The 12,708-nt window shown below is 39.7% G+C and overlaps 1 pseudogene; it reads left to right on the top strand.

Annotated features, from left to right (window-relative positions):
- The first annotated feature begins 7,275 nt into the window (after positions 1–7,275).
- Positions 7,276–7,650, top strand: LOC118842496 (annotated as a pseudogene).
- Positions 7,651–12,708: the final 5,058 nt, after the last annotated feature.

Raw genomic sequence — 12,708 nt, 5'->3', positions numbered from 1 at the left:
CTACCCTTCACTGGAGGTCTTCAAACAAAGGCTGGATAACCACCTGTCAGGTATGTTGTTTTTTTTTCCAGGTACACATAGGAACGAATGGTGTGGCTGAAAAATTTTGTTTTTCTTTGCTTGAAAAAAAAGGAATTTATTTTAAAAAATTGACTCAAAGTTACAGATTAACTTTGTTAATATGTATTGGCATAGATAGTTTCCATGCTAGGAGTTCCTTCAGCAAATAAATCACAAGTCCAGACAACCTCTCCTTCTACCCTCTACCCCCAAAAGGTTGAATTAATATTTTGTAAACAAGGAGGAGACAAAGAATATTTCTTACTCCTTTTATTTTCTTCTTCAAAATATAATCTTCAATTAAGGACATCAGTGACAGACTGAACTCTTGAAAAGGCCAGTGTGAATTATCCTTGGGAAGAAAAATGGTGTCAGGAAAAAACATACCAAAAATAGATTACTCAAAATCATTCAAGAAGCTACTCATAAAGGAAAATAGTCCTTTCAGATAGCTGTTCCTCTTTCATTCTTTGTAGAAACTGAAGAGAGTGATTGTGGGAGGACAAGATATAATACTCAAAGTTTTAACTCATTCGTTCTGATGCCCAAATTGTAAGGTTCTTCAATGTCAAACTGGTAGAAAGTAGAGATGGATGAATTTCAACAATTTAAGGAACATGAGAGATAAACAACCCTAAGCCTAGGTGCTTGTAATTTTTTTATAGTACAGAAGATCTCCACCACCCCATCACCCCAAACCAAATTGATTAATGGGACGTTGCTGTCGCAATTGCTTCCCCAGCTGGGGCTGGATAAAATCAGTAGGAGCTACTGTGACCTACCAGGATAAACAGAAGCTAACTGAACTTTTCTGAACCTGAAAGAGATTAAGTTAAGGATTTGGTGAAAGGTTCAAGTTCATTCTTGTGAACCATCAAGTCCGTTCTCTTTTTATCTGGGTTCCATCTGGGTTCAGATAAATGCTGCGTAGGGGGTGGAAGAAGTCATAGTTAATACGGACAGAAACAATGTCTTGCTTTCAAGGCATATAGTTGTTAGAGAACAAAAATAGGGACTTCAAAAGAAGGTGAAGGCCAGCAGAACATCTGGGGAGTGCCCTATTTCATTGCCTTTTTCTACTTGTTATAAGACATAAAAACAGACACTAGAAGAATGTTTCATGAATTGAATGTTATGATTCCATAAACTGATACTAGAGCTTTAGGGAACTGAATGAACTTTTCAGGAAGGCTGAGTTGTTATCTTAAAATAGATTCCAGGGGCAGCTAGGTAGCAAAGTCAGTAGAGCGCCGGCCTTGGAGTCAGGAGGAACTGAGTTCAAATCTGGCCTCAGACACCTGACACACTAACTAGCTGTGTGACCTTATACAAGTCACTTGACCCCAATTGCCCTGCCTCTCCTCCTGCAAAGAAAAAAAAAAGATATAGATGAAAACAAAGACTACTGTGGTATCTGGCCAAGATATTTAAAACTAAAGATAGTGCCTTCAAATCATTAGGAAAAAAAAGTAATTGCTTTTGTAGAATTTTTCCACTATAGAATGATAGGGCTAGTTATTCTTTAAGCCATAATCTGTCCATTTTACAGTGAGACTATGTGAAACCAATAGATCTACAATATTTTTCATTCTGCTTCTCTGCCCCACTATAGCGTCATCCTTGTGAGTTGTTAGAGTAGGCAGCTTTCTGCATAAAGTGATTTGAGAAGTAGCACAGAGATTCTTCCACATGCCATATCCTGTTTCCATCCCTTTGCACAGGCTGGGCCCATGCAATGATGTCCTTCTCCTCACTCCTGCCTCTTGGAATCTCTGTCTCCCTTGGAGATTTGGCTAATGTCACCATCAGAATGGGCAGCATTTCCTGATCTCTCCAGGTGTTAATGCCTTTCCCTCTACCTTAAATTTATTTTGCAATTTCTTTATATATATATATATATATGTATATATATATATATACACACACATATATATATATATATGTATGTATATTTTCTATTTCCTTACTTGTGTGCAGGTAATTTCCACTCAGTAGAAGATAAGCTTCTTGAGGGCAGAGGCTCTTTCACTTATATCTTTTTTATTCCCAGCACTTAGAAGAGAATCTTGTCCATATTGGACACAATAAATTTAATTGAATCAGTTCATGGCCCTTGTAATTCTTTAATGGTACCTAGAATCTAGCTTTAGAAATTAATTCCTTTGATCCTTGAAGTTATTTAAGATTTTAATAATATAATTACAGTAATGGGTTTGTTCATTTCTTTTTGCACAGTGCCCAGTACATAGTAAGTGCTTAACAAATGTTTCCTGATTTGACTGATTTTTATATAATGCTTTAATGTCTCCAAAGAGCTTTACAGATGTTATCTCACTTGATCTTCACAACTACCCTTTGAGAAAGGTGATATTGTGATCCCCATTATACAGTTGAAGAAACTGAGGCTCAGAGGGTTTAAGTGACTTCTCCAAACTCACAGAGCTAGTAAGTGACTGAGACAAGATTCAAATCCCGTTATTCCTGACTCTGAATGCTATGCTCCTTGGGGTAACATACTAAATCATTTACAACTAAAATCCTAATGGAAATCAACTGCTATCTTTATGAGAGCCAGGCCTTAGGGGAATACAACAGAGGACACATACCTGAGAAAATAGAAATACCAAGGTAGGGAAGAAGAGCACTAGGTAAGAGGGGGCATGATTAAGAATGCCAAAAACAAAGTTTGCCACAATAAACTTTGCCTAAGATTGACCTTATTCTTGGGGCCTATCCCTTGTATTCCATTGGACACAACCATGACAGAACTTCCATTTCACTGAAGAAGGTTTTTGGAGAGATCCAGGTGGGGAAGTCAATGCCAGTTGTTTTGCATACTATGAAGGATTAATAGTTTTTGGCCAGAAGGAGGGGCAGGCAAGAGTCAACACCATCTGTCTTCACTTCCTAACAGTTGGTCAAATCTCCTAACTCTGGTTGCCTTAACAGTGCTTCACTCTAACCCTCGACCTTCAAACCCTTTGAAAACCACTAAATTAAATCATTCTAGATCGGTGAGAATCTATTCTATTTTAAAAGAAGCAAATAAAAAATTCCAGTGAAAGAGATTCTGCAACATGCCTTGGAAAATCATTACAGTATTTTCCAAGCCTCAGGAGGAAATGTAAATCTATACAGTATCCACTTAACATCTCATCTCTTCTCCTAGACCCTACTGTAAATCAATTGACCAAGAAGTTATACACGTGAAGAGAAAATAGCTATTTTCCCTAAAGGGAAATTTCTGCTATTAACGGACAGGATTCCTATGATTTGCTTTGTATTTTCCAAAACTCACATTCTGTTCTCAGAAATACTTTGGACACCTTTTACATTTTAGGCTACCCTCTCACTAAAGATCAGAGTTTTCTACCTTAGATGCTCATTCATGATTAGCACCTGACTTGAAGCACCCTCCCAGCAGTTCTGCAGACAGATTTCTCTTCATATTAGACTAATATCTTTTAGAGATGACACCTGGAGAGTGTACAGAGGAGGGCAACTAGCATAGTGAAGGACTTTGAGTTCATAACATAGGATGATCAGTAGAAGGAAATTCCTACGTTTGGCCTAGAGAAAAGAGGACTGAGAGCAAATCTGTGTTCAAGTACTGGAAGGGCCCATGAGCATAAGGAGAAGGAATTATTCTGTTTGTTCACAAAGGGCAGAGCTGGGAGCAATGGGTAGAAGGTGAAAAGAGGCCTGTTAGGCTTGGTGCATCCCCCACAAAAAATTTTTTTTAATAATTAGAGCTCTTTAAAAATTAAATGGTTCACTTAAAAGGTGGTATATTCCCCCTCCTTGGAAGTCTACAGGAAGAATCTGGATGTCTGACATTGGGCATATTGTACATAATATTGGTTGGGATTCCTTCAGGTAAAGACTGGACAATATGGACTCTGACATCCTTTCCAACTCATAAATCTGTGATTCTGTGACTAATAACCATATTGCTACACTACAGTAATTTACTCTAGTTACAAAAGTAAGCTGCATAAGAAAAATATGGAATTCTTCATTGTTATTATTATGAAAAGACAATGACTCCCAAACAATGCAGAGGCAGAATAGTTTCATTCTGATTAAGGGATCTTTTAACCTTGAGCAAGATATAGCTTGCAGTGAAGTTTGGGATACAAAATGAGGAGCAATTACTTGGTTGGTTCCCCCTGGTGCCACTGAAAAGAACAATACTGGGCTGAAGACCACTTTTTTGGTGTCTTCAGTGCAGATGAAGCCTGAGGAGAGGTGACTAAAACACTTACTAAGGTACCCAAAAGCACCTTCAGTATTTTCATGACCTTCCTGTCAATTTCAGTGTCACAGCATCATCGTTATGAATTTGACACAAAAACTGATCAGCAAAATGGGTATCAATTGATTGGAGAAGGGCTGAGTGAACAAACTGTGGTATAGAAGAATAATAGAATATTGTTGTGCCATAAGAAATGACAAATGGGAATAATAGAAGATTTCTATGAACTGATTCCAAGTGAAGTTAGAAGAACCAGGAGAATAATATAGGAAATGAAAAAGTAAAATAAAGTCGAATGCTGAGTATCGTAATGACCTTTCTCGGCTTCAGAGAAGAGATGAATGAAATAGCAATTTCCTCTTAGAAGTGGAGAGGTAGGAGACTAAGGGCAGAGAATATTGCGTATCCTATCAGGAATATCCGATAATGTTTTTCTTTGTTACAAGGGAGGGTGCATGTAGTGGTGATAATTGGGAGGAAGTATACTTGGAATGTCTGTTAAGTTAAAACAAAAAGCATCAATAAAGCTAATTTTTATAACATTTTAAGAAAAGTCATTACTTTTGTCACATCCCCCCTTACCTTCCCTCCCTCCTTACCCATTGAGGACTACACCCATTACAATGGCCTCACTCTAGTTATATCTCTGCTTTCTTTCAGGTACAGCCAAAACTGCTGACCTCTGTCTACTGTAAATGATTCCCCAACAGCACAAACAGCCAAGGACATTAAATACTGTATATCTCTTCCAAGATTTTAACTTTTCATTTCCAAACCAATTTTCCCATCTGAAAAGCAGAATTGAAGATGCTTACTCTTAGGATTACTGTATAAATTTGCTGCCATGGAGCCTGAGGAATAATGTTTGTAAAGCACTTCAAAAGGATCATTACAATGACAGGCACATTTAGTAAGCTCAGAGAATACTGTTTAATTTCTTTGGGTTATAAAGCTGATCACTGCACATAAAAATCAAGCTTTTGCATGAATGGATATAGAGAACCTCCTGGTAGTCAATTCTGTGAGATATTATATTCAGTAACTAATTTTATAATAACTGGTGCACTCATTCAAAAATGTAGTCCATTTGCATAAAAAATACTGCTTAAATGACAAACCAATTATTACACACAAAGTCAATTATTACACATTTGTTTAAAAACTGAATATCATCATTAAAGTTTGAGTAATTTGATGTTTTTCTTATTCTAACATGAGTGTAGTAATTAGTATTCTACTTGTATAAGATTAAGTATTTCTAAAAAGTCATTAAAGTAAAAATCCCTAAACATAACGAAGAGTAAATATATGACAACTGTAGTGAATGGGATGGATAATTGTGAAGACTTCACAGGGTATGTCTAAGGGAGTAGGAGAGGTTTGGGGATTTGGCCTTGTCATTCTGGAAGGTCAAGACCTGGAGCTGTGGGCATGCCCTTCCTCCTCTTTCTCAGATGTTAGAAGATAATGAACTTCCTGTGACCTATTTGTTCTCTGCTCCAGGAAGATCTCTTCTCCACCCCACCCCACCCCCAACCCATTTCTTCTCCTAGACTTTCAGACACCTCCCTGGCAGTTGAGTTCTGATAGGGAAAACTTGAATGGACCGGATCAACCTTGGTCCTCTGTCTAGTTTTCATGCCTAGACTGTAAGCCCACCTCCAAGCCAATGGTGAGAAGGGATAGAGTTGGTCGGGAATCTTTTCTTTCATTAAGAGTATAAATTAAGGTAGGTTCCTTTTAACCTTGCCTCCTCCATTATGGAGGTATGCCCAAATCTTGCAAGGTTTGTAAAATAAATTTACCTTGTTTCTCCTGAAGATGTCTCTCCTATTATTTGAAAATCCCATCCCACGCAGTAGCATTTTAAGAAAAGTCCTATTCTTAGAAATGCTCATTCAATCCCTTTTTCCTTCCATGAGCAGATGACAGAAGTTTATTTTTCTTCTTTTGGGAGAGTGGGGTAGACTGAGACACACCTATGATTTCATTCATCCACATGTAGTCTAGGGGCATTAAGAAGTCAAACAATTTGCCCAAACCAGTAGTATGAGAGGGAGAACCAAGGATTTCATGGCCCCAAATGAGATTTTATGACTCTCTCTGCTTAGTATCATAAAAAGCTTAGACTTTGAAGACACTTTTGGACAACTTCTCATTTTAGAGATAAAGAAACTAAGATTCAAACCTAGGTCTCTCTCGAATCCTAGACTATCCCACAATGCCCTTTTTTTGCTTCCTGAAGGAAAGGTGGATGTTGAAGCTTAAAAGACACATTTAGATTTAGATTTAAGTTCTTGCCTAGCTTATAGATTAAATAAACACCATCCTAAAATTTCAGAAGTACTGTGTTAACAGGATTTCTGTGGCTAATTCTCTAATTATGAAAGTAGAACACATTTACCCAAATGGAATTTAGCTCCTAATTTCAAAGTTCTCAAATTTTTGAAAAATAAATTAATAGTAAATGTCAACCAGAATAGAGTAGATATACTGAAGAACTGTTGAAGAATTCTAGATGGAACATTTTTAAAAGCCAACAAGCATTAAGAACTTACTGTGTGCCAAACACCGTGTTACATTCAGAAGATCAAAATAAAAACTTAAAAGAAGTTTTCATCTTCAGGGAGCTTAGACTCTAATGTGGGAGAGTGCCTATATAAATCAACAAATACAAGACAAATACAGAGTAGATGGAAGGTAGCCTTAGGGGAGAAGGTATTGTAAGCTAAGGGAATTGGGGGAGGGGATGTTGGAGGAGGTGGCATTTGAGCTGAATCTTAAAGAAAGCTAAGGATTGGCAGTGAGGAAAGAGCATTTCAGTGAAAAGGCACAGAGATAGTTGACAGGAGTGTGTAAGGAACAGGAAGTTGAAGTGTAAACTCACCATAGAGCAGATGAAGTTGAATAATGTGTTAAAAGATTAGAAAGATCAATCGGTCATAGTTGTCTCAGACCAGATGGCTTCAAGGTTACTGAGGGGTGCTGGGGCACTGGCAATCCAGGCATTGAGGGCTTCTGGCCCTGCTCAGGCAGCTCCATGGCAACCGGAGGAGGTATCCCTTCTGATGAGGAGCAGGCTATTGGCTTGGAGAGGGAGATTATGATGGCTGCAAGGAATGATTTGGATCCATACAATATGCTAGCCCCAAAGGCTAGGGACTAAGCAGGAGCTCAACCTGGTCCCTTCTATCATTGACAAGCGAATAGTGGGCTATACCTGTGAAGAGGACAACAGTGCAGTCATCTGGTTCTGGCTTCACAAAGGCAAGACACAGAATCGCCCTAATTGTGGCACCCATTACAAGCTGGTACCACACCAGTTTAGCCCCTGAGCCCCTGAACTAGTTTACTTGAGATGTGTTATGTTTTCTTCCCTCCAATGAAAGACTAGCCATTTCCCTGGCTCTCCCATTAAAAAAAAAAGATTAGAAAGACAGGAAGGGACCAGCTCCTGCTGCTGTAGCTCTAATCACAAACAGATAAATAGAAACATATAAAAGTATTAGCCTGTTTTGGCATGTAGTTAGTGTGTTATCACTACCTTTAACATTAAAGTATTATCGTGGTTTTGGGCAAGTAATTAGAATGTGATTGATTTGAAAAAGTGATATCTATGTGTAATGGGCATGTTGCTGGAAGGTAATGGGTGTGTTACAGAACTTTTAAGGTGATGCTGCTGGTGTTGTAGCTGCTGCTGCTGTTGGTACTGGTGGTGGTACTTGTGCTGCTGTTGCTGCTGCTGCTAGTGGTAGTGCTATGCTCTTTTTCCTGGGGCTGCTCTATTTGGGGTAGTGTTGGTGCTAGAACCGCTAGTGCTAGATCTGCTGGATCTGCCAATGGTAGTGATAGTGGCGCTGGTGCTGGTGTTGCTGACCCTGCTGCTTCTGCTACTGGGAGGCTGCTGCTCTTTTTCCTGGGGCTGTTCTATTTGAGGTGGTGTTGGTGCTGGAGCTGCTGCTGCTGCTGGAGTTGCTGGTGGTGGTGGTGGTGGTGGTGGTGGTGGTGGTGGTGGTAGTAGTAGTGGTGCTAGTGGTGCATCCAGCCTTGCTGCTTCTAATACAGGTGGTGGTGCTCCTGCATTTCCTGAAGCTGCTATGCATGGTGGTGTTGGTGCTGGAGCTGCTGTGTTGGAGATGTTCTTGATGTTCCTGCTGCTGCTGCTTTGGCTGCTTTTCTTCTAGCTCCTGCTGGTTTTGCTGCTGCTGCTGGTGCTCGTGTTACTGGAACTGCAGGGCATTATCATGCTGATGAGTTTGCCACAGTGATATCTGTGAGTAATTGGCATGTTTCTGGCATGTAATTGGTGTGTTGTTACCTCTGAAGGTGTTGCTGCTCATGATGAAGCTGCTGGTGCTTGTGGTGGTACTGGCGGGGGTGAGGGTGGGGTGGTCCAAGTGTTGCTGCTTCTCTTGCTGTAGCTGCTGCTGCTGCTTTGGCTGCTTTTGTGCCAGCTCCGGCTGTTTTTTCTGCCTCTGGTGCCTGTGGTGTTACTGGCACAACCACAGATACAGCATCTCCAAAAATGACAGCAGCGGTTCCACTAGTAGTAAAAGCAGCAAGGTCAGCAGCAACACCAGCACCACAACCACCACCACAAGCACCAGCACCACTAACACCAGCAGTACTCCAGCATCAGAGCTCCAATTGCTATTGGTGCTGCTACTGCTGGTGGTGCAGGTGGCCTGTTGCTGGCTTTCAGGTAAATTATTAGCATGTTGTTGGAGTGTAATTGCTGCTGGAGCTGCTGCTGCTTGTGGTAGAGCTGCTAGTGCAGCTGTTGCTGATAATGATGTTGCTGCTCCCGCTGCTGATGCTGCTTGTGTTGGTGGTCTGTTGCTTGCTTTCAGGTAAAGTGTTTGCATGTTCTTGGAGGGTAATTGCTGGTGCTGCTGGTATTGCTCCTGCTGGTGTTGGTGCTGGTGCTGGTGGCCTGTTGCTGGCTTTCAGGTAAAGTATTAGCATGTTGTTGGAGTGTAATTGCTTGTGCTGGTGCTGCTACTGGTGAAGCTGCTACTGGTGCTGCCTAAAAAGCAGCAACAGGCCACAGGCACTAGGAGGAACAACACAGGATCGACCTCAGCAGCAGCACCCGCACCTACACCCATAGCAGCAGCTGCAATAGCAAAGCTAGCACCAGAGAACCAGCACCAGCACCAGCAGCACCAGCAATTACACTCCAACAACATGCTAACACTTTACCTGAAAGTCAGCAACAGGTCACCACCCGTAGCAGAAGCATCACCTGCACCAGCAGCACCAGCACTAGCAAATACATAAAATATCTGGGGATCAATCTCCCAAAGACCACAAAAAATTGTATAGATTCAATTACAAAGCACTTCTCAAAGATTTAAAGAGCAACCTAAATAGCTGGAGAAATAGTCAGTGCTCATGGCTAGGCCATGCCAATATAATAAAAATGGCAATACTATCAAATGTAATTTATACTTTTAATCCTATGCTAACCAAATCACCAAGTTATAAAAACTCAATAAAATAATAACATTATTCTTTCTTCAATCCACTATAATTATCAAACATTTTAAGTCAGAGGAGAAGGACTAAAGCATAAGAAGTGCTGAGGTTTTGGGAACTCTTGCAGGACAGTTCCTGATGATGTGCCAGATTTTGAAAGCCCAAGAGAGTCCTGAACAGCTCAGCTAAGCCTGCCACCTCTAGATGGACCCCTATGCCACATAACTAAAAGAGGCATTAGAGCCCTGTGATGACACTGAGTTCCGAGGCACCAGCTGCTGCAGCATATATGTCCCTCACTCCAAAGCATCACTATATTTCCAGCAATGCTATCTGATTATTAAAACAAACATCACACTATAAGCAATTTGGGAGAGCAAGGAATAGTTTACCTGTCAGATTTATGGGAATGGGAAGAATTCATGACCCAACAAGAGATAGAGTGCATTATAAAATGCAAAATGGATAATTTTGATTATGCTAAACTGAAAAGTTTTGTATGAACAAAGCCAATGCAACAAAGATTAGGAGGGAAGCAGAAAATTGGGAGAAAATCTTTACAACCAATGTCTCTGATGAAGGCCTCATATCTAAAATATACAGGGAACTGAGCCAAATTTATAGGAATAAAAGTCATTCCCCAATTGAGAAATGGTCAAAGGATATGAACAGGCAGTTTTCAGAGGAAGAAATTAAAGATGTCTATAGGCATATGAGAAAATGCTCTAAATCACTATTGATTAGAGAAATGCAAATCAAAACAACTCTTAGGAACCACATCTCTCCTGTCAGATTGGCTAAAATGACAAAACAGGAAAATGATAAATGCTGGAGAGGATGTGGGAAAATTGGAACACTGTTACACTGCTGGTGGAGTTGTGAACTAATCCAGCCACTCTGGAGAGCAATTTGGAGCTATGCCCAAAGGGCTATAAAAATGTTCATACCCTTTGACCCAGCAATACCACTTCTAAGGCTGTATCCCAAAGAGATCACACAAGTGGGAAAAGGGCCCATATGTACAAAAATATTTATAGCAGCTCTTTTTGTAGTAGCAAAGAATTGGAAATCAAGGGGATGCCCATCAACTGGGGAATGGCTGAACAAGCTGTGGTATATGAATGTAATGGAATACTATTGTGCTATAAGAAATGGGGAAGATACGGACTTCATAATAATCTGGAAAAACCTACATGACATAATGCTGAGTAAACAGAGCAGAACTAGGAGAGCATTATACACAACGACTAATATATGGATTCTGTGATGACTAACTTTGATAGACTTTGCTCTTCTCAGCAATACAAGGTTCAAAGACAACTCCAAAGGACTCACGATGGAGAGAGCTATCTACATCCAGAGAAAGAACTATGGAGTCTGAATGCAAATTGAGGCAAACTATTTGCTCACCTTTTTTTTCTCTTTTGTTTTTGTTATTTTTGGTTTTGTTTCTTCTTTCTCATGATTCATCCATTGGTCATAATTCTTTTTTGCAACTTGACTATTGTGTAAATAAGTTTAATGCAAAGGTTTATGTAGAATCTATATCGGACTGCATGGCATCTTGCAGGGGAGGGGGGAGAGGAGGGAAGGGAAGAAAATTTGAAAGTCAAGAACATGTAAAACTAAGTGTTGTAAACAAAAAATAAAAAATCTAATTAAAAAAAAACAAACATCACAATAGATGGACTTGTTATGTGTGCTTGTTAACTATTCCACTTTTTCTTTTCTCTGCGAAGCCCTTTGGTCTGCTTCATAAAATCCTAGAGGTTCTTGAAACAGAGTTTGAAGACTGTTCATCTTATCTTTTCAATAAGAAAATGGAAAGGGATTGTGTTTTACCCCAAATTCACACAGTGGCAGTACTTCCACCAAAACCTATGCATATAAAGTCCCATTTTTCTTAGTCTTTCCTCATTCTTAAGTCCTTCATTCCTCCGATAATTTTAATTGTCCTCTTCTGGATTTTTTCTAGCTCTAGTAAGCCTTTCTTGATGTAATGTAAACAAAATTGCACGAGAACCACAGGCATCTTCCATCAAACAACTCAAACTGTTCTATAATCTTAATAGTGAAGTATTTGTTAGGGACTGAGCTGTAGGTGGTTTGTTAGCTATTAATGATGTCACAGCTATTCCAGTGAAACCAGAACTATTCCTCCGAAGAGAATTGTCTGCTTCAGTTCCTTCTGTTTATTTGCTGCTGTAGTCCTGCTTTACCAGTTTATTTATCTTATAAACCTCTTACATCACCTGTTCTTACACCTACAAGTCTCTTAGCTCCCATTATAAAACAGATGCCCATGAATTAGTAACTTCTTTTTCTCAGAAGTGAACTAGAAAGAACACCATGCTAATAAGAGAACCATGTGCATTACTTACAAAATGCTTTAAAAGATATGCTACATTCACTTCTGTGCCTTTACTCATGCCATCCCCTACATCTGGAGTGTCCTGAAAAAAATTATCACTAATCATTTCCTCCAAAATCTGGATGAAAACATATCAGTAATCTTTCAGGATGTCTTTGAAGAATTTTATGGCACAATGGGAAAAGTACTGAGTTTGGAATTGGAGGACCTATGCTTGAACTATTGTTCTGCCGATGACAATCTCTGGGACCCTGGGCAAGTTCCTTAACTTATCTGGCCTTCAATGTTTCCTCATCTGTAAAATGAAAGGTTAACATTAGAAAGATTCCTGCCAAATACTGTTACATTGTTGGTGGAGTTGTGAACTGATCTGGCCATTCTGGAGAGCAATTTGGAACTATGCCCAAAGGGCTATAAAAATGTGTATACCCTTTGACCCAGCAATACCACTTCTACGGCTGTATCCCAAAGAGATCACACAAGTGGGAAAGAGACCCGTGTGTGCAAAAATATTCATAACAGCTCTTTTTGTGGTGGCAAAGAA

The sequence above is a fragment of the Trichosurus vulpecula genome, chromosome 3 (assembly GCF_011100635.1).
Source record: "Trichosurus vulpecula isolate mTriVul1 chromosome 3, mTriVul1.pri, whole genome shotgun sequence".
NCBI classification, from domain to species: Eukaryota; Metazoa; Chordata; class Mammalia; order Diprotodontia; family Phalangeridae; genus Trichosurus; species Trichosurus vulpecula.
Note: the sequence above shows the minus strand (reverse complement) of the source record. Positions and strands in the feature narration are given on the sequence as shown.